We start from the raw sequence: 22,382 nt of genomic DNA on the forward strand, positions 1-22,382 counted from the left end.
ACTGAAAATCTGTACCTGTTAAACAATAGGGGTCCTGACTTTTGTGGGGAACCTTTCCCTCACACTCACCCCTCCAAGGTTCCAGCCTTGTGAAGTTGCAGGAGGGCAGGGTCAGGAAGGCAGCCTGATTCCCTGGCTTTCCACGGCAACCATGGATACCTGCCTGATGCTTTCTCTTCTTTGGTCCAGAGGGTGTTGAAATGATTCTGGCCCCTGAGGCCTCTAGCTCTGGGATGCTGCAGATCCTGGCGGCTCAGGAGAGGGATGCTGGCATCTATGCCTGCCGAGCTGTCGATGAGTTGGGCAACACCTTGGCGGAAGTCTGGCTGGAATTTGGATGTGGGTGTACACCTTGTCCCCACCTGCCACCCCTCCCTACCACCTGCCCTACCACTGAGCAGGGAAGAGAGAACGTAGCCACGTAGCCTGCCAGTGGGGAATCTGCATCATATAGATCCAGAGTATGTGGGACAGGGGCTTCAGAGGGAGATGGCATATGCGTTCCCTCTTGCTGGGTAACAAATTGCCCCCCCAAACTTTGTGGCTTAAAGCAATAAGCATTTATTATCTCACAGTTCTGGAGGGTTAGGATTCTTGGAGTGGCTTAGCTGGCTGGTTCTGGCCTCAGGGCCTCTCCTGGGATGGCCATTAATACATTGGACAGGACTTTGATCATTTGAAGGCTCAACCAGGGCTGGAAGATCCACTGTAAGTTCACTCATGTGGCTGTTGGCAGCAGGCCTCCATTCCTTACCCATATGGGCTTCTCCAGAATGTTTCTTGTGACATGGATCTTCCCAGAGAGAGTGAGTCGAGAGAGATAGAGATGGAGAGGATCCAAGATGGGAGCAGTAGTCTTTATAACCAGTCATGGTCTTGGAAGTGACATACCATCACTCCTACCGTATTCTGTTGGTCACACAGACCAACCCTGCTACAAGGTGGGTGGGAGGGACCACTCAAGTGTGTGAATACCAGGAGGCAAGTGTCACTGGGGCCATTTGGAGGCTGCCTACCACAGAAAAAGTTTGGTTCAACTTGAGCATTGTCATGCCCGAGACCTGAGTCCAGTTTTGTCTCCATCACTTACCATCTATGTGCTTTGGTCAAGTCATTGACCCTCTGTTTCCCCATCTGTAAAATGGAGCTGACCACATTGCTTCTTTTACTGGGTTGTTGTGAGGGTTCAGTGAAATCAGGCATTAAATGCTTAGCACATGGTTTGGCCCATCATGAGTGCTTAATAAATGGAGAAGCAGTTACCCCCTTTTTACAGATGAGGAGGAGGTGGGAGTCTTCTGTGGCTGGTACATGGCCTTGGCTGTGATTGTCATGATGTCTAAGCTCCAGGCCTGGACCCCAGGCACTGGGAACTGCTCAGAAGTTGTGGGCATGGCTCCTTGGCATGCTGAACCAGAGCGGATTGGGCTCTGAGGGTTGGCTGTGGCCACAATGGGAGAGACAGGTGTTAGAAATTCTGGGCAAGTGCAGAGAATGGACAATATACTTAACTGGGCTGGGTGGGATGTCCAAGGGGCTCCCCACAGAGGCTCAATCAGGAGGGTCTGGCCCTGGGGGATATGGTGCCATCTCAGGGTTGGGATCCTCTCAACCTTGGGGTACCCTTAGCCTTCATTCGTCTCCATCATTTATTCCTCTGACACATGGTTACCAAGTGGCCAGGCCCTGTGCCCAGTGCCCAGTCCTGGGTTCAATCCCTGATACCTCCATTAAAGATTTTTTTAAAAAAGAAAAGAAAAGAGATGTTAAATAGACAATTAGAATATTCAGTGTATTGAGCTTTTAGAAGTAGCATTCTTGTGGCCTGTGGGTGGCTTCTTTGTCTCTGGCAACACTGGAGGCCAGGAAGGCTTCTTGGAGGAGGTGATATCTAAGCTGAGCCTAGAAGCAGTCAGGTGATGAGCTGGGAAACAGTGTTTCAGGCAAAGGGAACAGCATGTGCATACCTCCCCATGGGAAGGGAAGCAAGGTAGCAAGTGGGACATAGAGACAGTGGGAAGAGGGGAGGCCGAGGTGGCTGCCCTGCTGTGGGTCACCCCCAGCCTCGGGTTAGGGAGCCTGGTGGAGTTTGGGCTTTGTTCTGTGGGGGCAGTGAGAGGTTTTAAGGAAAGTGTGCTCAGACTTTCTGTTTCTAGAGTGTACTGTGTGGCTGGGCTCTGGGGTGGTTGGGGTGGGTGTGGAAAATCATAGGTTTACATAATAATAAAACGAGAAGTAAGACTTCCCATGAAATCTGTCACATGCCAGGGCCAGCGCTAAGCACATTTCATGTACCAACTTGAAATCCTCCTCACAGCCCTTTGAGATGGGCTCTATCATTATCCCCTCTATAGATGGTGGAAACAAGGCACAGAGAGGTTAAATGCCTTGCCCAAGGTCACACAGCTGGCAAGCAGCAGAGCTGAGATTTGAACCCATAGTCGAGGCCTTTAGCCCCTGAACTTGATCCTGATGCTCCCAGCAGGTGAGCTTGGATGTTGCTTCCCCACTCTGAGCCTCAGGCTCCTCACCTGCATGTGTTCCTGGATGTTGTGTGAGTGAGAGATCGCAAAGACCTGGGACACGGCGGGCTGCCAAATGCCACTGTGGTTGTGATTAGTCAGTGGGTCCTGGGTCAGCGGAGAGGGGGCTCTAGGGAGGACTGCTCTTGGCATCGTTACAAGTGTCATCCTTTGCTGAATATCTCATTTCTTTCTAGCAAATCCTTATTTCTTTGGGGCCCAGGCTGACGTGCCTGCCTCGTCTTGTGCCTTCCACCTGCCAGCCATTAGTCTTGCGGCCCTTTCCCCCATCAGAGGGAGGAGGTGGCTGGATCCTAGAAGCAGGCTTCTGAGGTCACTGGGCCATTGGTGGCCTCTGGCCTTCAGGCCAGGGACGAGGTGGATTGTGGCCTAACAGCTGTGTGTCTGGGGTGAGCTGGCCTGGCAGCGGTGGTGGGAAATTGAATTTCCCGCCCATCTGCTTGGCAGCTGTGGTGCAGCCTTCCTGGCCAGGTTGGCAGAGCCTGCCAGAGCTGGGAATGTGTGGACACTGTGCCCACTTCCTACTGGTCAGCTGGGAACCCACTTCCTGGTGGCATTTGGGGCACAGAAAGGAGGGCAGCCCCCTTCTGCACTGCCAGCCAGGGCCTGTGTTTGGGGCTGCCCTGCAAGGTGCTTTGGCATTCCCTCTGGACCTGGCGTTTGACAGAGAAGAGTCCTGGATCGATGTCCAGGTCGTGCTGCTTGTTTGGCCAAGTTATTTACCTTTCTGAGCCTCATTTTCCTCATCTGTGAAATGGAGATGTTTATAGTGGAGGCTTGCTCATAAAGCCCTCCAGAGGTTTAATGAGATAATGTGCTTCACTCCAGGCTTGAATGGGCAGGGCTGACAAGGACCCGGTGAGGTGGGGTGATTTGTCACATGCCTGGTGACCAGGCTCCGATGCAGGACCCCCTCCCCTAGTTTGGTGGCGTTTCTATTTTACTTTACAATTACCCTGAGCTCAGATCCCTTTGCCCTGCTGGAGTTCTCTCCAAGTGGGTGTTCATGCAGCCCTGTTTCTCTCCTCTGATTCTAATCTCTGCTTCCTATTCCCAACCCTGAAGCTCCTGCTTGCTGTGTGGATGAGCAGGTGCACAAGGGGTGTGCTTTTGTGGGAGCAAACACCTTCTGGCCAGCCTGGGGCAGTGGGAGAGAAACAGGGCCTGGCTCCGTGGCAGGTTTGGCCAGTATCCGGGCGGCTTCTCCATCAGGCCCCAGAGGCCAGGCCCAGAGTCCGTGACACTTTCAGGGCCCCTGGATGGTGTTCTGGTTTGAATTTCTTTTGACATCAGAAGAAGAAAGTGAAGAATATTAAATAGATAAAAATGAATACAGCCTGGATTGGGTTTGTCTTTATAAACAATCATAAAATATAATTTAAAAAAATTTTTTTCGGGAGAAAGAGGCCAGTGAAAGTCACACTGTAGCCCTGGCCAGTGGGGCTGTGGCTCCAGGCCCAATGCCGGATCTTTCTATGGGGGAAGGAGGGGGATGCCGAGGCCACCCACCAGCCTTGTCTCATTCACAGACACCCTGGCGTTCTCTGTAAGTGCAGAGCAGAGCCTGAGGCTGGCCTCTCCCGTGGCCCACCCTTCCCATCTGTCCAGTCTTTGGGCCTGAGCCCAGCCCCCTTCCTCCTGGCCAAACTAAGCCAAGGCTGATTGCAGTGCTCCTTCCCAAGCAGGTCAGGGCTCTGAGTCACAGGAACTGGGGGGCTGGCAGAGGAGATGGGGGCTGCAGTGTCTCCAGACAATGATAAAGAGCCCTGGAGCTTTAAAGCATTGGAACCAGGGTAAAAGTAGTTACCTCTTTCTGGATAGGGAAACTGAGGCACAGAGTGGTAAAGGGGTTCACCCGGGTTCCCCAGTGGGGCCGAGACAGCATGGGGGCCCTGCCTAGGCTTCAGGCCTTCAGGCCAGTGTCCCTTGCCCTAGACGCCAAGTCAGAGGAAGGGAAGTCGTCACTTCTGTCAAGGTGTTGCCAACCTAGAATCGGTGGGCACCTTTCCCTCTAGAAAATCCCTGGGAGCTTGGGGGAGTGGCCCCATCTGCTGGATGTTGTTATTGTAGTCTCGGCTCCTCTGAAGTCGGGGAAGGAGGGGTGGGGGTTGCAGGGACAGGCTGAGGCAGCCCTCAAGGTGGCCAGACCCTCCAGTCCTGCCCTGTCCTGGGCTGTTGGCTGGCATACTTCAGGGGGGCTGTTCTCTCTTCCTGGGTGTTCCAGGGTCCCCTCACAGAGCTGCCTCCCCACTGGCACATGGTAGCTGTCAGCTGATGAGACCTGGAGCTCCCTAGGGAGCCCAGCATCTTCTGTAGTCAAGAAGTTGCATGAGAGAGTCCATGGGTGCAGGGCATTCGCAGCTCCTGCCCTAGAGACCTGCCCAAAGCCAAGGCAGAAAGGGCCATCCCTGGGGAAATCTGATGGCGGTAGAGCCAGCTACCTCACAGTCCCTCCCTGCAGAGGGTCACCTGGGAGTCTGTGAGGAGTGGGCTTGGAGCCTGAAAGCAGAGGTGGCTGAGCCTGGAGGATGAGGCCCTGGAAGGAGCCCGGGGTGGAAGCCCCGCCCCGCCACGTGCTGCAGGATCAGGACTGTCCCCGCCCCTCCCCTGGGCCTCAGTCTCCCATCTGCACAGTGAGGGGACCACAGGACCTTCAGCTCTGCCGTACAGGGTTCTGGGGTCCTGCCTTATTTAGGGGGCTCCAACGAGGAACAGGGGAATGGCTGCACGGGAGACCGAGTCAACGTTTTCTGGACAGGATCCGAGACTAGAATTTAGCTGCTTTTGGATTCACCTATGGAGAGGACATAAGAGATGCCAAGTTGTCCCTGAGTAATAGGGGGAAGGCAGGGGTGTGGCGGCTGAGAGCCTGGACCTTAGCAGCAGCCAGACCTGGGCTCTGATCCCAACTCTGCCATTGACTTCGATCTGCGTTTCAGGCTGGTTCCTTAATCTCTCTGGCCCTCAGTTTCCTCATCTGTAAAATGGGGTTGTGAGAATACCCATTTCATAAGTTTATTGAGACCACGAATGAAATCATGTTTCTAAAAGCACCATCACCATAGCTGTCAGTAGGCATTCCAGATGCTCCCCTTTGTACATGTTATTCACTTATTATTACGAGTCAACCATTGCTTCTCCGAGGGAAGTGCAAGACTGGGAGGAGAACAGGGAAGAGATCGTACTCTACAATATCCCACAGTTGGAACACAAAGCTGGGCTGTTTGGCTAAGGACAGAGGGGGTCAAGAAGTAGTGTGACAGAGACAGTGGGAGGGAGGCCTGCCTGGAGGAGGGAGCCTTGAGCTGAGCCCTGCGGGGCACTGGGCAGAGTGGGGAAGGCAGGCTCTGGGGGTACCTGTCCTTGGAGATGAGCCTCAGCTCTGCCTGGGAGGCCCGGGGAAGGGGAGGGGGAACAGCAAAGCCATGCCCCCCAGGGCCAGGGCTCTGCAGGACCAGTAACCCCAGCTGAAGCACCTGAATCAGAGGCTTTCTTGAATTCTGAGCTGCGGCAGCTTCCAGGCCCCAGTGAGAAAGGACAATGGTGTGCGGGTGGTGTCTGAGGTTGGGCCCAAGACTGTCTTCCTCCTTCGCAGTGATTTTCCAAGTTGTGTCTATGTCTCCCTGGAACTTCCCTACTGCTTGAAGCCAGGAGGGGAATTTGATGTCATGATTTGGATGGATAGGGGAGATTTCTGGAAAGAGACAGCAAGAAGAAAGAGGCGGAGGGTTTTCCATGGTGCTGGATGCAATGTGTTAAAAACAGGTCGAGGGACCTTCCAGGTCATGGGTCTGGGGACAGGGACCTGAGGACAGTGCCCAGAAGCTGCAGGGCACAGGGCTTGTACCTGTCTGGAGTTGGACCTGCTTCTGGCCCGCAGAAAGGGGGAAAGGATCATGAGTTTCTGTTTTGGGAAAGAACTTACTTCCACTCCCTGATTATTAAAGTAAGAGAATGCTTAGAAAAAATTTTGGAAGAAACACTACAATCTGTTAACCGTGGTTACCTTGTATGAAGGGCATGGGATTTGGGGCGTGTGGGACAGAAATTAAGGAAATAAACCCTTGTGTGTTGCTTGAACATTTTTTTCTACCTCAGGTGCGCAGGGCAGCCTGGCTGAGATCTGTCATCCTGGTGTAAGGATGCTCTTTTCACTGTCAAGTGTCCCACTGGGACCATAAATATAAGTTCAAGTTATTTATCGGCCTGTTTTGATTTTGTGGTAGAGATTTATATGCTTATTATAAAATGTTCAGCAAGCAGAGAAAGATGTACTTAAATAAAGATGTTCTAGAATCTCCCCAGAAGTTGGCTTTTTGGGGTCATGGAAATGGTTCCCGGAGTCCAGGGCACCAGTGAGAGGAAGCTCCTGTGGCCCAGGAGGAGGGCGGCGGTGGGGGAGCTCGGAGGCGCTGGGGCTCCAGAGGTGGGCTTCCGGGAGGTTCGCCGCTGGGAGCAGGCGTGCTGCTTCCCTGCATGTCTGGGCAAAGCGAGGACCTCGAGACCCCATGCAGGGTGGGAGGTGCGTGGGCAGCTTCCTCCCACCAAAGGCCACTCCCTCTGCCTCATTGTCCCCATGCGCTCTCCAGGGATGGGCCCTGCCACGTTCAGGTTGGCCCTGGAGCCCTGGTCAGCCCCAGGTTCACAAGGGTGAGGCTGGAAGAGAAGGAACCTTCCAGAAATGGGAGGGGAGGCAGTCCTCAGAACAGTGCTCTGGGGGCTGGGTGCGTCCAGCCACTGGGGTGTGGCTGACCGGTCACCTCCCTGCAGATGCACCCAGCTGAAGGAGCTGCCCCGGGATGTCACAGTGGAACTAGGGAGGAGTGCCCTCCTAGCGTGCTGGGCCACCGGCTGCTGCCCCAGACAGTCACCTGGCACCATGGAGATGGCCAGCCACTGGGGCCCAGGCGGGGCAGCAGGACTGGGCAGCCCGATTCAGGAGTGCTGTTTTTTGAAAGTAAGAGACTGGGGCTGAGGGACAGTGGACAGGGAGACAAAATGGCTTCCAACACCCTCAGCCCCCAAGCTGGGTGGCCGGGAGTAGGACCTTGACTGCCAGGTCTGGCCTTGGGTCAGGCTGATGCAGGGTCACATTTTGGCTGGGGGACTAGTCACGCCATCCCAGTCATGCTAGTGATGATGACAGTACCTACCACCTGGGCTTAACAACAGGCCACCTGAAGAAATCGTTGGGGAATGAATGCACGTAAATCTCTGAGCACAGTTCCTGACACAGAGTAAGCGTCCCTCGTCATCACCATCACCAGCTCGTCACCATCACTGCTGCTACTGTTACTTCCTACGTGCCGGGCCCAATGCTGAGCTCTGTATTTGCACCACCTGTTGACCCGTCCAATCACGCTACAAGGTGCAGGTTTTGATAAATGATCCCCATTCTACACATGAGCAAACTGAGGCCTTCTAACCCTTCCAAGGCCCAGCTGTATCCCCCATCTGTTTCCTCCCCGCCGTCCCAGCCCTCTTACCTCTGCAGGGCCAGGCTGTGCCCAGGGCTCTGTCTGCACCTGGGGAGCTGGAGCCTGTGGGGGCTGGAGCCATGGTCTGCTCTGACAGTCAGGCCTGCCTCTTTCCTGCCCCGCAGGTGTGGTCCCTGAAGACCAGGCCCTGTACGTCTGTGATGCTCAAAATGTCTTTGGGAAGGTGCAGGCAGAAGCCTGCCTCATCGTGACTGGACACGGTTCACTGGTGGGTCTGGAGAGGAGGATTTGGTGGGGAGGCTGGGCACCCCTGGGGTGGCCCCCATGCTTGCCTGTCCTTTGGGACAGGTGTGTCCATAGCCAGGTTCTCTAAGAGGAGTATCTGGACCCCTACTTCCTGGGCAGTGTGCCTCAAGAAGTGTGCCCTTTGACCCTATAGGATCCCCAACCCTGATGATTCCACTGGGGTGAGGGGCCTCTGTCCCCTGAATGACCACCCACAGGAATCCAGTATGTCTGACACTGTCTCCTCTCCCCACAGACCCCCCACAGATCGCCAGCAGCACCTCCACCGTCCGGGTGCTGGAGAGGCAGCCTGTGTGCCTGCCCTGCATCATCCTGGCTGGGAGGCCCCACCCTGAGAGGTGCTGGCTCAAGGCCGGCCGGTGAGTGCTGGGCTCCCGGTGCCCAGGTGGAGGCGCTGTCACCTTCACGCCTTAGCCTCCGCTCTGTGGTTCCCCTGTTTTGTTCTGTCTTGGTTTTTATTTATTTACTTTTTAATGAAGTATAGTTGATTTACAATGTGTTGATTTCTGCTGTACAGCATGGTGATTCACTTACACATATGTTCCCTTTCAGATTCTTTGTCATTCTAGGCCATTACGAGGTATTGGGCATAGTTCCCAGTGCTGTACAGTGGGACCTTGTGGTGTATGTATTTTATGTAGCGGTTCCCCTGTTTTGGAATGTCCTCTTCCTTCCTCCCTCTTTCCTGCCTCTTTCCAGAGCCCTCTCTGATAATGCACTGATGGAACCCTTCACCCTGTAAGGTCCTTGGCCGGAGGACCTTGTGCTTCATTAGTGCTGTCGCTGAGCAGCAGCCGTTTTGTGGGGGCACAGACACAACAAATTTGTCACCCCCACTCTGATGGTTCCAGGGCAGAGACAGGACCTGTGCAGCTTAACATTTGGCGTGGCTGCCTGGCACGCTGCTGGGTACACAGTGGCTGCTTCGACCCTTCCCATCAATTTGATTTTCTTTATTATCCTCTGTTTCCCCTCTCTTGTTCACTCTTTCTTTGTTGCTCCCTTTTCTTCAGTGCTTATGGCCTATCCTCGGACATATTGGGGTCTTTGCCCTGGAGGCTGTAAAGAGGTGCCCTCACCCCAGCAGACGGCAGACACTAGACATGCAGGGAGGCAGTGACTCTGTGGCATCTTTCTATTCCCTCTGCCCTGGTCCTAGCCCCGTTTTCCCAGCCCTGATGCAGTGCAGACAGGGTCCAGTTCTCGGAGCGTACAGGCTTGGAGACTGATCGTGCCTATGACACCCTCTGCAGTCTGTATAATTAGATGTGACCCCGAGGAGGACCCTGCCTGGGCGTGTGGGCTGGGGCAGTGAGACACCTGCCTGGGTATAGTCCAGCGGGCCTCATCCATACCAGGACGGGGAGTAGCCAGAGACGCAGAGCCTGTTTTGGCTCAGTGGGGACACTGGGTGGACCCGTGCGTGCCCAGCTGCCAAGCGCAAGGAGCAGAAACGCTCTCAAGCTCGCTGAGCCTCAGAGGGTCCGGTACCAAGACAGCCAGGGGAATATCCTGGACCCTGAGGGCAGAATGTGCAACGAAGTTCACGGGACAGGGACAGGGAGGCCCAAAGCCGGCTTAGGCCTGGTGGAAAGTTTTGGGCCCCTCATCAAGAATGGACTGGCTGGACTTCTTTACAGAAGTTGCCTCATGCCCCATTCTGGACCAGCACTCCCCGCCCCACCCTGGTCCTGATGGGGACACACTGGGGCAGCCACCAGGATGCTTCTCTCTCTGGGACCACTTCTGATGTGGCCACACCTCTGCTCTGCTCCGCGTGGTTCTGTTCACTCCCCACAGACACGGATGGGTTGTCCCTTCTCTCTGTGGCCTCAGTGTGGAAGGGCCTCGGAGCTCCAGCCCCTACTCAGTAAAAGCTCTGGCCCCAACTCTGGACTCCCAGAAGAGGCTCCCTCGGCCCCCTTGGGTCAGATGCCTTGCCCTGGTCCAGCTGGCCATGGGAGAGTGGGGTCAAGGGTTTGCCAGCGGTCAGGCCCACCTGGCCCTGAGGGTCTCTGGGGGTGGACAAGTCTCAGGGAAGTGGTGGGAGCTGAGTAGTTGTGACATCCACCCCGCTACCTTCTCTGAACCCCTGGCCTCTCAGTCCAGGCTGCCCCCTACTGGCCTGCAGGCAGTGAGCTTTCTGGAGGGCTCTCTCTTAGCCGGTTCTGAGTAGGGCCCTTGAAACAAGCTGGTGGTTCCTCATCTTACCAGCTCCCACCTGGCAGCCAGCATTCCGTCCGAGCAGATGGCAGCCTTAACCTTGACCAAGCACTGTTGGAGGACGCAGGGAGGTATGTGGTCACCAACACGGCAGGCTCTCAGCATAGCGACATGGACCTGGTTGTCCAGGGTGAGTCCTGGGGTAGTGGTGGTGGGAGGGGAGGGGACAGGTTGGGATGGGGTAAGACCCCTGGGGGGAACTTGATCTTGAACACCTTTGTTTTTAAAAATTGCCCAAATACTGCATATTCACTGTAGGATATTTAGAGGTTGGAGAAGAAAAAAAAAAAGATAAACCTCCTATACCAGTAGCTACAAAGAACCAGATAATTTTACATTTCGGTGTGTATCTTTTATACTTTCTACACACATGAGCTTGCAAGGGTAAACATACATACACGGTATGTATGTAATGCATATACATTATATATATTCTTTATGTACATTGCATATAAATTATTTTTACATGGTATACTTTATAAAAATTATATATAAATTCTTTGTATGTACATACATACAAATACTTAAAAACCGACTGGAACCACGTAATATTACTGTCTTGCAACCTGAGTGTTTCTTGCAACCATATATTATAACTGTTTTCTGTTAATAATAAAGCATCATTTAAGGCTGCACTGTCCCCTGTTTGGATGAGCCAGGACTATCTAACCTGTCCCCTCATGTCCAGTTTCTCACCAGCGTGAACACCTGGGCTGAAGGTCCTTGTGCTCCACCTTTGCCCCCGTGATCAGTTCTTCCCTTAGGATAAACTGTTGTTGTGGACTTGAGTTTTAACTCACAGAGATTGCACATTTTTAGGGCTTTTCGTGTATTTTGCCCAGTTACTCTCCCACCTACAGTGTTGGAGGGTCCCTGTTTCCCTTTGCCCACCCAACCAGGTACCACCGTTCTTTTTAACAGAAGACAAGAAGTTTAAACTAAGCTCAGTTATGTTTTGTCATTTATCTTGGATGTTAGTATCCTCTGTTTGTTTGTGTCCTTTGCTTTATTAACCCCCCGAGGGATGAGCAGGAAGAGCTCATCGTTCCCCATTTGGTAGAGCAAAACCGAGGTTCAGAAGGAGGCTGGGTTGAGAATCCAGCCGTCCTGCCTCCTCATAAATCCAATTAATAACAGTGATTGAAGGTCGGCTGTGTGTCACGTGCCAGACCTCTGAGAGCTTCTGTGTGTGTTTCACTTAATGTTCTGTTGCTCCAAGAGGTGGGTTTCAAAGACTGGCACGTTCTGAAGTTAAGGAAGCTAAGGCTCATAGAGGCAGGGCAACTCACCACATCACAGGATGAGGGAAGTATGCCTCTGCAGACAACATCACCCACTAACTTCCCACCGCGCAGAGGTGGCCGGCCATCAAGCTCTCTTGGCTCATTTCATTTCCGTCCAACAAATACTTATCGACTTGCTGGCTTTGGCCACCTGGGAGAATCTGGGAGGGCATTTCCCTCCCTAAAGGATCGGAGTATTACTGTCAGAGCCCCTGGCTTCTGGCTGTCCCTCCTGAATTTTCTATGCCAGTTCCCCCTACCCCGCTCCTCTTAGAGATCACAACCCCTCCCCACCTCCTGTTTTAATGCCTGCAAATCTGGATGGTGCTCAGGACGGATTTGGCATTTGTTTTCAAGTTCATTGTGTCCAGTGAACACTATTTTCTGCCATTTCTCATCTGTCTCTCCCCAGAGAGTGGGCAGGGAATTGGGGTCAATTTAGCTTCTTTGCTGATCAAGGAATATGGGTACCAAAAGATTAAGTGGTTTATTCAAAGTTCCAGAGTTAAGATATGACACAGCTGGTTCCTAGACACAGGCTGCCCTTTCTCTGGGGCATTCATTTATAACAGTGATGGCTGTATTCTCCTGTTAACTCTTTTTTTTTAAATCATGGTAAAATTCACATAACATAATACTTAACATTTTAACCATTTTTAGGTGTACATTTAAGTGGCATAAGTAGCTTTCACATTGTTGTGCCACCAGGATCATTTGCCCAACTCACAAGACAAAGCGCTGAGACACCGAGATTTGCAGCAAAGAAAGAGTTTATTCATGAAGCAGCCAAGCAAGGAGATAGGAGAACAGTTCCCAGATCTGCCTCCTGGAAGGCGAGGGGCTTGGGATATTTATGGGACAAAGAGGCAGGGTGGTCTCAGGCATGGGGAAAGGTGATTGCAGGTAGGGAAAAGGTGAGGTCATGGGTGTTCTGTGCAGGTGTATCTGCATTGCTTGCTTCTTCATGGGATGCACGTTCAAAAATGGAGGTGCCTAGCTTGATCGGAGAGTGGAGTTTTTGGCCCTCTGATGTCAAAAGGTCATTCATCGGACACCTGCCCAGTTTTAGGGTCGGTGGTCCCAACCAGTCTTAGCCAGCTTAAGCTCAAACTAGACACAGCTGACTTCAACTTCCTGGAAAACAACTGGAGTAAATATCTTATTGTTTAGGCTGCATGAAGCTTGCAGGACATGCAATTTGCAGCAAAACAATTAAGCGAGCCCGTTCAGCGAAGCCAGGATCAAGCAGAGGGGGTTCTAAGCAGCTAGAAGATAAGCTGAAGAATTTCTGTTAGTTGCCAGTTTCTGTTAACCCCATGGGACAGTTTCAAGATGGGTTTTTTAACTCAGTGGGACACTTTTTTCACAACCAGCACCACCATCTATCTCCAGAACTTTCTCATCTTCCCAAACTGAAACTCTACGACCAGGTGCCATCCCTGATTAAGCACTAACTCCCCATTTTCCCCTCCCCCGGCCCCTGGCAACCACCATTCTGCTTCTGTCTCTATGGACCTGCCTCTTCTAGGCATCTCAAATGAGTGGAATCATAGTGTTTCTCCTTCTGTGTCTGGTTTATGTCACTTAGCATCATATTTTCAAAGTTCATCCATGTTAAAGTATGTTAGACATTTATTCCTTTTTAAGCCTGAATAATATGCCATATGTACACACCACATTCTCTTTATCCATCATCCTTTGATGAATAGATATTTGGATTGTTTCCACCCTTTTGGCTATTGTGAATAATGCTCCTCTGAACTTTAGTTTATGAAATTGGTTTGTTTTTAAAAGTGCCACCTAGAATCCAGCCCACTGCCACTCACCATATCACCAGTGAAGGGGTTCCAGCCTCTGGTCCCCTGTGTAGCCTCAGGAGTTCCCACACCCTCATCACCTGGACCAAGGTAGGTGAACCCTGTTACCATAAAGGTAACAAGAGAGGTAGGCCCAGCGCATCATGGGGAGAGGAATGATGCAAGCTGCCGCCATGGAGTGTGGGCTCTGCTGATGTCACCTGTGATCTACCGCAGGAAACCAATGCCCTGGCTTCCAGGCATCCCCACTACAATGTGAGCGAGGATGGCACCCTGGTCATCAGCCAGCCATCTGCCCAGGATGCAGGGGCCTATGTCTGCACGGCCACCAATGCCGTGGGCTTCTCCAGCCAGGAGATGCGGCTTTCTGTCAACAGTGAGTGATGGCCGCTCCTGTCTTGGGAGAGGGATTTGGGAGGCGTGAGGGGCAAGGGCATGGACAATCTGACCTTACCTGCATCTTCTTTGCACCCTGTCAGTCCTACCTCCAAATTCTTCCCGTCTGAAGGGCATGTAGACGAGAGCTGTCCTCCCGCATGGCACTGTCCCCAGTAGCATGAGCATGCTCATGGTACCAAGAATGGTTCCAGCTCAGCCCTCTGTAACCAGATGGAGGGAGGCCATCGCATTAACAAGCCTTGGAAAGACACAAGGCCCTACACTGGACCCCCTCCCACCTTGGCAGCCCTCTCGCCCACCCTTCTCCCTGACACTTTGTGCCCAGACTCTCTGGGTTCCTTAAACTACCCATCCTGCCTCAGGGCATTTGCACATGCAGTTCCTTCTGTTGGAATGCCATTCCCTCCTAACCTCTTGGCGCAACTGACTTCTCCCTGCAGTCAGATCTCAGCTGTCTCTGGCCCCTCAGGCTGAGTCAAATTACCTTGCTGTGAACTCTCTGGAAAGCTCTCTTTAAAGCCCCCATCACAACTGTGATTAAATGATTAATTGTATATTGAGCTATTTGGAACCAGTGTTCCCCTGGGACCCGAAGCACAGGGAGATTGGGCATCATCTGGTGATTGAGCCTTATTCCTGACAATATTTGAGATAACTGAGGGTGAGAAGGGAGGACAGAACCTACCAGAACGTCCCTGGGGAAGGGAAACCAGACAGAAAGAAGCTAGAGGAGTGGAGACACTGGGGCAGGAGAACCATTCCAGGGTCATGAAAGCAAGACAAACTTCCAAGAGGGAGGATGGTCGTGGACAGGTAGGGGGAGACTGGGGGAACCATCAGATCTGAGCCCACCCCAAAACTTACACTCCCCTGTTATAACAGAGCCCAGCCACGTTCCATACCTCCCCGAGGGCAGTACAACCTCAACTGCTTAAGAAAGCCATGCTGGTCCCCTCTGGGCCCCATCCCTGGTTCCCTACTCTGCTCACAGTCCCTGATGCTTCCGCCAACAGCCGGGCCCAGGTTCCATGTGAACAGGTCACATGACACAGACAAGCCTCTGAGGGTCACGGCCAAGGCTGGTGACGAGATGACCCTAGACTGCGAGGCCCAGGGTACCCCACCCCCATTGATCACCTGGACTAAGGACTCCCGCTCTGTGCGTCCTGTCACCAACAGGTAACCCCAATCACATGGCCTTGGGTCTGAGGATGGACAGAGCTTGGGGTTACAGGAAACTGGCCTCAAGGTGACCAATGACCCAGCTGGTGTGTGGGATCCTGTGGACACTCCCGGGGGATGCAAGGGCCACTAAGGGAGCATGGATACCCTTCAGAGAGGTGAGGCCTTCTGGAATAACACGCACTGTGCTTTATGTGGTGGCCACGGCTGCTGCATACAGGACCTCCTTCAATCTGCACAGCAGCCCATGTTATCTGAGCGGAACTGAGGCTCAGCGAGGTGGTGGGTGGTGAGCGGCTCGTGGTCACTCAGCTAGAAATGAGTAACATCATGGTTGGAACAGTGTCCTGAATCCTCAGATCAGGTGTCTGGCAGCTGGGCTTTCAAGGATCCTGGGAGTGGGCGGAAAGGGAGGAGGCTGGCTTGGGCGTTCTTCAAAGCCAGGGTGTACCCCCCACCCCAGACAGGGGTGTGGGGCGGGTTGATTCCAGACAAGGAGGCCTCAAAATTCCTTGGGCCCTTGACCTTTGAAGGGGAAGCGGGAGAGGGGGTAGCTCTGGCTGGTGACATCAGTCCTGGCGAGGTCTTTGAGAAGTTCCGGACAGAGAAGGTCTCAGAGCAGCCTGTGGTGCAACCCCCCACCCACCTGACCCCCACATTTGGGGCTCTGCCTCTCGGAACATCTGTTTGGTGAGTGAGCGCTCCCAGTCCTTGAAGGTGCGCACCTGTATGCAGCTGGCCTGGGGCTGTGGTGCCCCCGCCCCCAAGCCCTTTGGCGGCTCTGCAGCTCCCTGTCCTGGGTGGGGGTGGGGGCCGAAGAACCTGCATCTCTTCCCAGAAAGCCTGGTCCTAGTTCCTCGGCTAGGCAGCCACCAGCGAGTGCGTGATTATTTTTGACTTGTTACTGAAATGGGGAACCACACTTCCCATTTGTTCACCTCTCCTTGTTGTGATGAGTTAATAGGTCAGCCTGGAACCACAAATTTGTGAGGGCTGCTTTTGCAATCCTGGAGTTTCGTTCTGTTCCTCTCCCTTGCCCTCTCTACTTCTTGCTGGCTTATGACTTTCTCTTGAGATTTAGAGATTCTGGGAGTTTATCTAAAAGGAGAGGGAAATATGCCTGGGGTTGAGCGGGCTGGGGTGAAGGGCTCAGATCCCGGAGTTCATCAGATCTGAGTGTGGATCTCAGCTGGTTCTGTGTTAGTCGTGTGGTCTCAGGTGGCCACTGGTTGCTCTTGGCCTGTTTCTGCATCTGTAACGTGGACACTTTAAAAACTGCCCTTGAGATACAGTGATGGATGTGCGATGCTGGAAAATCACTCCCTCTGGTATCATTTTCCTGCTGCTTCTATGAACTAAAGCATCATTTCCAGCTTTTAAAAAACTATCATCATCATGTCTATCTCATTTAATTCTTACCTACTTTTTCAAATATAAAAGCTTTTTTGAGATGGAATTCACATGCTGTACAATTCTATGATTTTCGATAAATTCAGTCGTGCAGCCATCACTACCATCAATTCTAAAACATTTCCAGCACCTTCCTCCCACCCACACACACAAAAAGTAAAAGAAAAGAACCCACACTCATTGGCAACCACACCCCAGCCCAGCCCCTGACAACCACTCCTCTGCTTTCTTTGGATTCATCTATTCTGGACATTTCATATAAATGGAATCATACACTCTGTGGCTTGTTGTGCCTGGCTCCTATCACTTACCATGTTTTTGCGGTTCATGCTTGTTGAAGCAGGTGTTAGGACTTCATTCTTTTTTGTGGCTGAATAATATTCCATTGTGTACATAGACCACCTTTGTCCATTTATTCACCAGTTAGTGGACATTGGGGTTGTTTCCACTTGTTGGTGATTGTGAATAAACTCATTGGCTTTTTAAAAAAATTTAATATTTTTAAAATTTCATTTCTTATTGAAGTATAGTTGACTTATAATGTTAGTTTCAGATATACAGCAAAATGATTCAGTTATGCACATACATACGTGTATTTTCAGATTCTTTTCCATTATAACTTATTACAAGAAATTGAATATAGTTCCCTGTTCTATATAGTTGGTCCTTGTTTATCTATTTTATATATAGTAGTGTATGTCTGTTAACCCCAAACCCCTAATTTATCCCTCACCTCCCCTTCCTATAAGGTAACTATAGTTTGCTTTCTATGTTCATGAGTCTATTTCTGGTTTGTAAATAAAATTTGTATCTTTCTTTAGATTCCATGTATAAGTGACATCATATGATATTTGTCTTTCTCTGTCTAATTTACTTCACTTAATATGATCATCTCTAGGTCCATCCATGTTGCTGCAAATGGCATTATTTCATTCTTTTTTACAGCTGAGTAATATTCCATTGTATATATATAGACCACATCTTTATCCAGTCATCTGTTGCTCTTTAACTTTTGATTGTATTTGAACTTCATTCGCAGGTTCTTGGTCCCTGTGGTTCTTTGGGCCTCCCTGTGGCACTGTGACACTTCCCCACACAGAACAAAACTCAGTTTTCTCCCAGACACACAGCTCCTCTTAGTCCCACAGCCATTCAGCCGGAAAATACAGATTTTAAAAACCCATGGAAAACACACATTGAGCAGTGGTGGTGCTGGTGGCATGGCCTTGCTGTCTGTCTGTTCCTCCTCCCCGGCTTTCTCCTCCATCTCTTCTGCTCCCTCTGGATTCAGTGCTCCTTCTGCCTGGTTGAACTGCCCCCTCTTCTGCAGTGGCCCCCTCCTCTGTCCTTGGGGATGGAAGCCTGAACCTACTCCGTGGTTGCCTGGTGTCTGTTTTTCCTGATCCTGTGCTGACCTTGACCTGAGCCTTTGAGGCCTCCTCCATCTCTGTTTGGACAAAGGGTGGCCCTCTTCTCCTGTCAGCCATCCTGGAGGTGGCTGGGGTGAACGACATCATGCCCTGAGCACTGAGAGGGAAACAAGCCATGGTGTGTGGGGACCTGGGATCCTGACCTTCCGACTCCTGGGGCTGGGCCTTAACATACACACACAGACCATGTCGACATGAATACAGGTGGACAGGTGCACAGACACAGTCACAAACACGTGGGCATGCACACAGACACACCTGAGATGGAAGCGTGACAACATGTAGACACACACATATCAGGCCAGGGTCAGTCTGGACCCCACTCTCTCTGCAGATTGTAGAGAATATTCTGAACTCAGGGAGCCTTGTTCTCCTGAGTCAGAAAGTCCTAATGGAAAGAAAACATAGTAGGAGCTTCAGTCCCCATGAAACTCTCAACCACTCACCTGTGTCTACACCCCTTCCAGTGTGTTCATGCAGGTGCTTCTGTACAGTTAAAGTTAGGGCATCTTCTATTCTGCCCTCGGCACTGATTTTTTCCCTCCATTTACCTATTTTCTAGATCCATCCTGGCCCATGTCATAGATTTGCATTTAAAGGGTAAAAGAACATTCCAGGGCATTTAGTTCTCATGGTTGCTAAGATCTTCCTCTGTTTGGGGCAGATGCTCTGTTGCTAGTTTTTGGTGGTATTAAATAGGACTGTTGGAACATCTTTGCTCACATGCTTTTCTTTATCTTCTGGGTCGTTTCCTTGGGGATGTAGCCCTGAAAGGAAACGGCTGTGTCCAAGGGTGGGAATGGTCACTGGGTGCTTCTTACCCTGCGGGACTGTTGTTTGTGAAAGGACCATCTGAGTTGTGAATTCAGAATTGGAGTCAGGAGGATTTACTGAGGATCTCTTGTGCTCAGCACTGTGCCAAAGCAGCCTGGGAGAGAGAAGATTCTAGCTCCAGGTCTGAGAGACATCAGGTGGCAAAAGACCTGGGGTCCCATCCCAGCCTCACCCTCAACTCCCTGCATGAACTTGAGCAAGGCCCTTCCCTTCTCTGGGCCTCAGTCTTCCCATCTGAGAAATGAAAGGGTTGGACAGGCAATGATGGCCGGAGAGTGCCTAGTGGCTCTGGTGCCATGATTCAGCCCATGATTCTGGTGCCATGGGGTGAGGTGGTTTCTAGGCAACAGTGTTTGTTTGTGGTTCTGATGTGTAGCTGGGACAGCGGCGAGTGCTCCTGGCTTCAGCTCTGGCTCCCAAGGGCAGCCAGCCAGGGTACCACATGGGGTCTAACCATTCAGGGGAGGGGAGAGGACAGTGAGAGGATGGAGCAGCCTGAGGGTGGGGCAGGGCAGTCAGCACACCCACTCCTTCTCCTGGCCCAGTGGAGGGGTGGGGGCTGCAGCTGGGTTATGATGATCCAGGAGAATAGCTGCCCCATCCCCGGGAGCCAGCAGTATGGCAGGGACCGCCTAGGGGCCCCGCATGGGGTCTCTACCTCGGTGGGTCCTCACGGCTCATGCTGATTTCTGGCTTGGTGGCTCTGAGGTCAGGTCTTTCCAGCCTATGGCCAGTAGCTCTCTTTCTGGGGAACATTTGAGTGAAATAAATTTCTGAGCCGAACATCGATGTCACCAAAGTGGTGGGGAGCTTGTTTGCAGAGTCCCAGTTCCGCCCTGACCACGGGATGGCCGTGGACGACAGGATTTCATCTCTCTCGGTCTCAATTTTCTCATCTGCAGAAGAGGGTGATGATAGTAGGACCTGCCTGCCTTGCGTGTTTGGCTGTTGGGAGTTTCAGATGAGAATGTGCGAAAGGGCTTAGCTGTGCCATGGGACACAGGAAGCGCTCAAGCATTGACAGCCATCGCTGTTAGCATCCCTGGATTTACGTTACACGAGCTCCCAGGTGGTGCGTCCTCCCTCCCTGCCATACGTTGCGCTTGGCCCTTTGGCTAGTACTAGGCCCCTTTCCCTAAATTTCTCCAGCTTGGGGCTCCTGTTTGGGGCTTTCTTACAAAGGGGCTATGATGTGGGTGAGGCCCCAGCAAGGAGGTGAGGTTCAGAGAGGCCACTGGTGGATGGAGATGCCCTCCAGGCTGACTGGTGCTGGTGGCGGGGAGGGGAGGAATCCTTGCCTCAGGCTCCCACCTCAACCCAGCAGACACACACCCAGCACACGTTGACGTGCGGTGGGCATCTGTCCTGACCACGTGCTGTGGGTGAGAATCAGTTTCTGGTGGGCTTGGTGCTGCAGGGAGCGCTGTTCATTCAACAGCCACTGACCCTCCTCCCAGAAGGCTCTGCTCGCCCAGGGAGGTTGGATGTGCTCTTTAGAAATGGGGACAACAGGATGAGCACGGGACACAGCAGGAGGGACTGGGTGCAGACACACCACCCAGACTCTAAGCAGCCTGAGGACAGGGAGCATTTCCTCCACCCCAGCGGCAGCCGGGCCACCTTGAACCCCGTGGCTCTTTGTGAAATGAGTGAATGAGTGAATGCGTGAATGAATGAATGAAGGAGCATTTAGCTGAACTGGGCTCCAGGGATCTCAGAGCAGGGGAAGTTTAACCTGCCTGGATTCATCAGGGAAGGCTTGTATGGGGGCAGTGCCTGTGCTAAGGGCTGGGGACACGGCAGGAACCTGGGCACACCTGGCTCCGTCCCTCATGGAGCCATCAGACAGTGACAGGTGATTACAGATGTGACAAATGCCCCAGTGGCTCCAGGAGCATGAAACTGAGAGCAGGGATCCACCTGGGGCAACAGGGGTGGCTTCCCTGAGCCACAGAGCAGCTGGAGAGGTGAGCCCAAGCTGGGTTGCAGCGAAGGTGCAGCCTGAGGATTTGCACTTTCTATCAGATGGCTTTTGGCCTCTCTGGGCCGGTATGTCCCCCTTGGAGCTCACGGGACCCGGGGGACCCAGAGGAGTAAGTGGACCACTCCCGAATCTCCCCCAGCACCCCCCACCATCTGCATGGCTGCGTGAACTTACAGTGAAGGCTCGAGCCCAGTGGATGTCATGAACAGGAAATTTCCCTCAAACTTCTCTGTCTTTTCATCTGGGCGCCACACAGACCATCTGGCTGCTCTCACGGTGCTGGAGAGGCTGCTGCTAATGACACCACACTCACATGGCAGGAGTGCCTTCCCCACTTCCTCACACCTCTCTCCTGCCCCCCTCCCCTCCCACTTCTGCAACCCCCAAACCTCGAGGAGTCTTGGGCTGTGGAGAGAGAGCGGGGCATAGGAGACAGAAGGGCTGTCCTGGAACCCCCAGGACTCCAGGTCCTGTCCCACTGGCCCCATGGGCCCATGGCGGCTGCTTTATTTTTTCCCGACATCTCATCCTAGTGGGATTTGCTCTGTGCCAGGTCTGGGCTAGGTTCTGGGGATGCAAAGGCAAATAAGACAGAAGGGGATGTGTCTTCTTCGGGCCCACAGGTGACAGGTGGTCACAAGCCGGTGTGGTGAGGGCTCTGCAGGCCTCAGCTTGTCCATCTGTAAGATGGGTCTCCCTTTCCATTTCCTCCTTTGGGTGTAGTGAGCAGCATTTCCTTTCTAGGAGATGACGTGTGGCTCATCACGAGAAAGACAAGATGCCTAATTTTATTGTTGAGAATTGTTTCTACTTTTGGAAGTTTCTCTCATTTTTTTTCCCCCAGAAGCTTCCCCTTCCTATCCTTTTAAGGGCTAGGTGAGGGAGGGAGCAAGGGGTTCTGTGGTCTCTAAAGTTCTTAGAAAAACTAGACAGCAAACTCTGAGATCAAGGTGTCCAGAGCTGCCTTTTCAAATATGAAGAAACTGGGGTTCAGAGACACCGACTGCCCTGCCTGGAGTTGCACAGCATATAGCCAAACTGGATCTCACATCCCCAACTCTGGTGCTCAGCCTAGACCTCTTTCAGCTGACCCACGTGTCCCTGCTGGGCTAGTCAAGGTTTGAAGCAAAGTCACCGAAGGAAGGAACTGTGTCCCTTCCCCCAAGTGTCATTGAATGTGTATGTTTCAGCCTCAAGTTGATTTGGCTTGTATTTGGTGGATGTCAACATTATTTAACTTAAAAAAAAAAAACTGTGGATGAGTAAAGCCAGGCTGGCAGAGTGGAGCCAAGCAGGGGAAATGTTTACTTGTCCCTGGGACAAATAAACATCTTCCCCCTTTTTCTTCCACTTTGACAGGTTAAGGAAACTACTTAGGGCTGCCTAGCTGGTTGGGGACTTTGGGGGCGAGCACACAGACACGTTGAGTGGGGCAGGAATTTTACTAACAGCAGGGCTGTTTATTGAGCACTTAGTATGTCCCAGGCACGGTGGGCTTTGTGCGCATCATGGCACTGCATATGTACCATCTCC

General features: G+C 52.3%; 1 pseudogene; it reads left to right on the forward strand.

The window, feature by feature from the left end:
* Nucleotides 1-200: 200 nt before the first annotated feature.
* Nucleotides 201-22,382, forward strand: part of LOC140699909 (hemicentin-2-like) — a 28,342-nt pseudogene continuing 6,160 nt past the window's right edge.

The sequence above is a fragment of the Vicugna pacos genome, chromosome 11 (genome assembly GCF_048564905.1).
Source record: "Vicugna pacos chromosome 11, VicPac4, whole genome shotgun sequence".
NCBI classification, from domain to species: Eukaryota; Metazoa; Chordata; class Mammalia; order Artiodactyla; family Camelidae; genus Vicugna; species Vicugna pacos.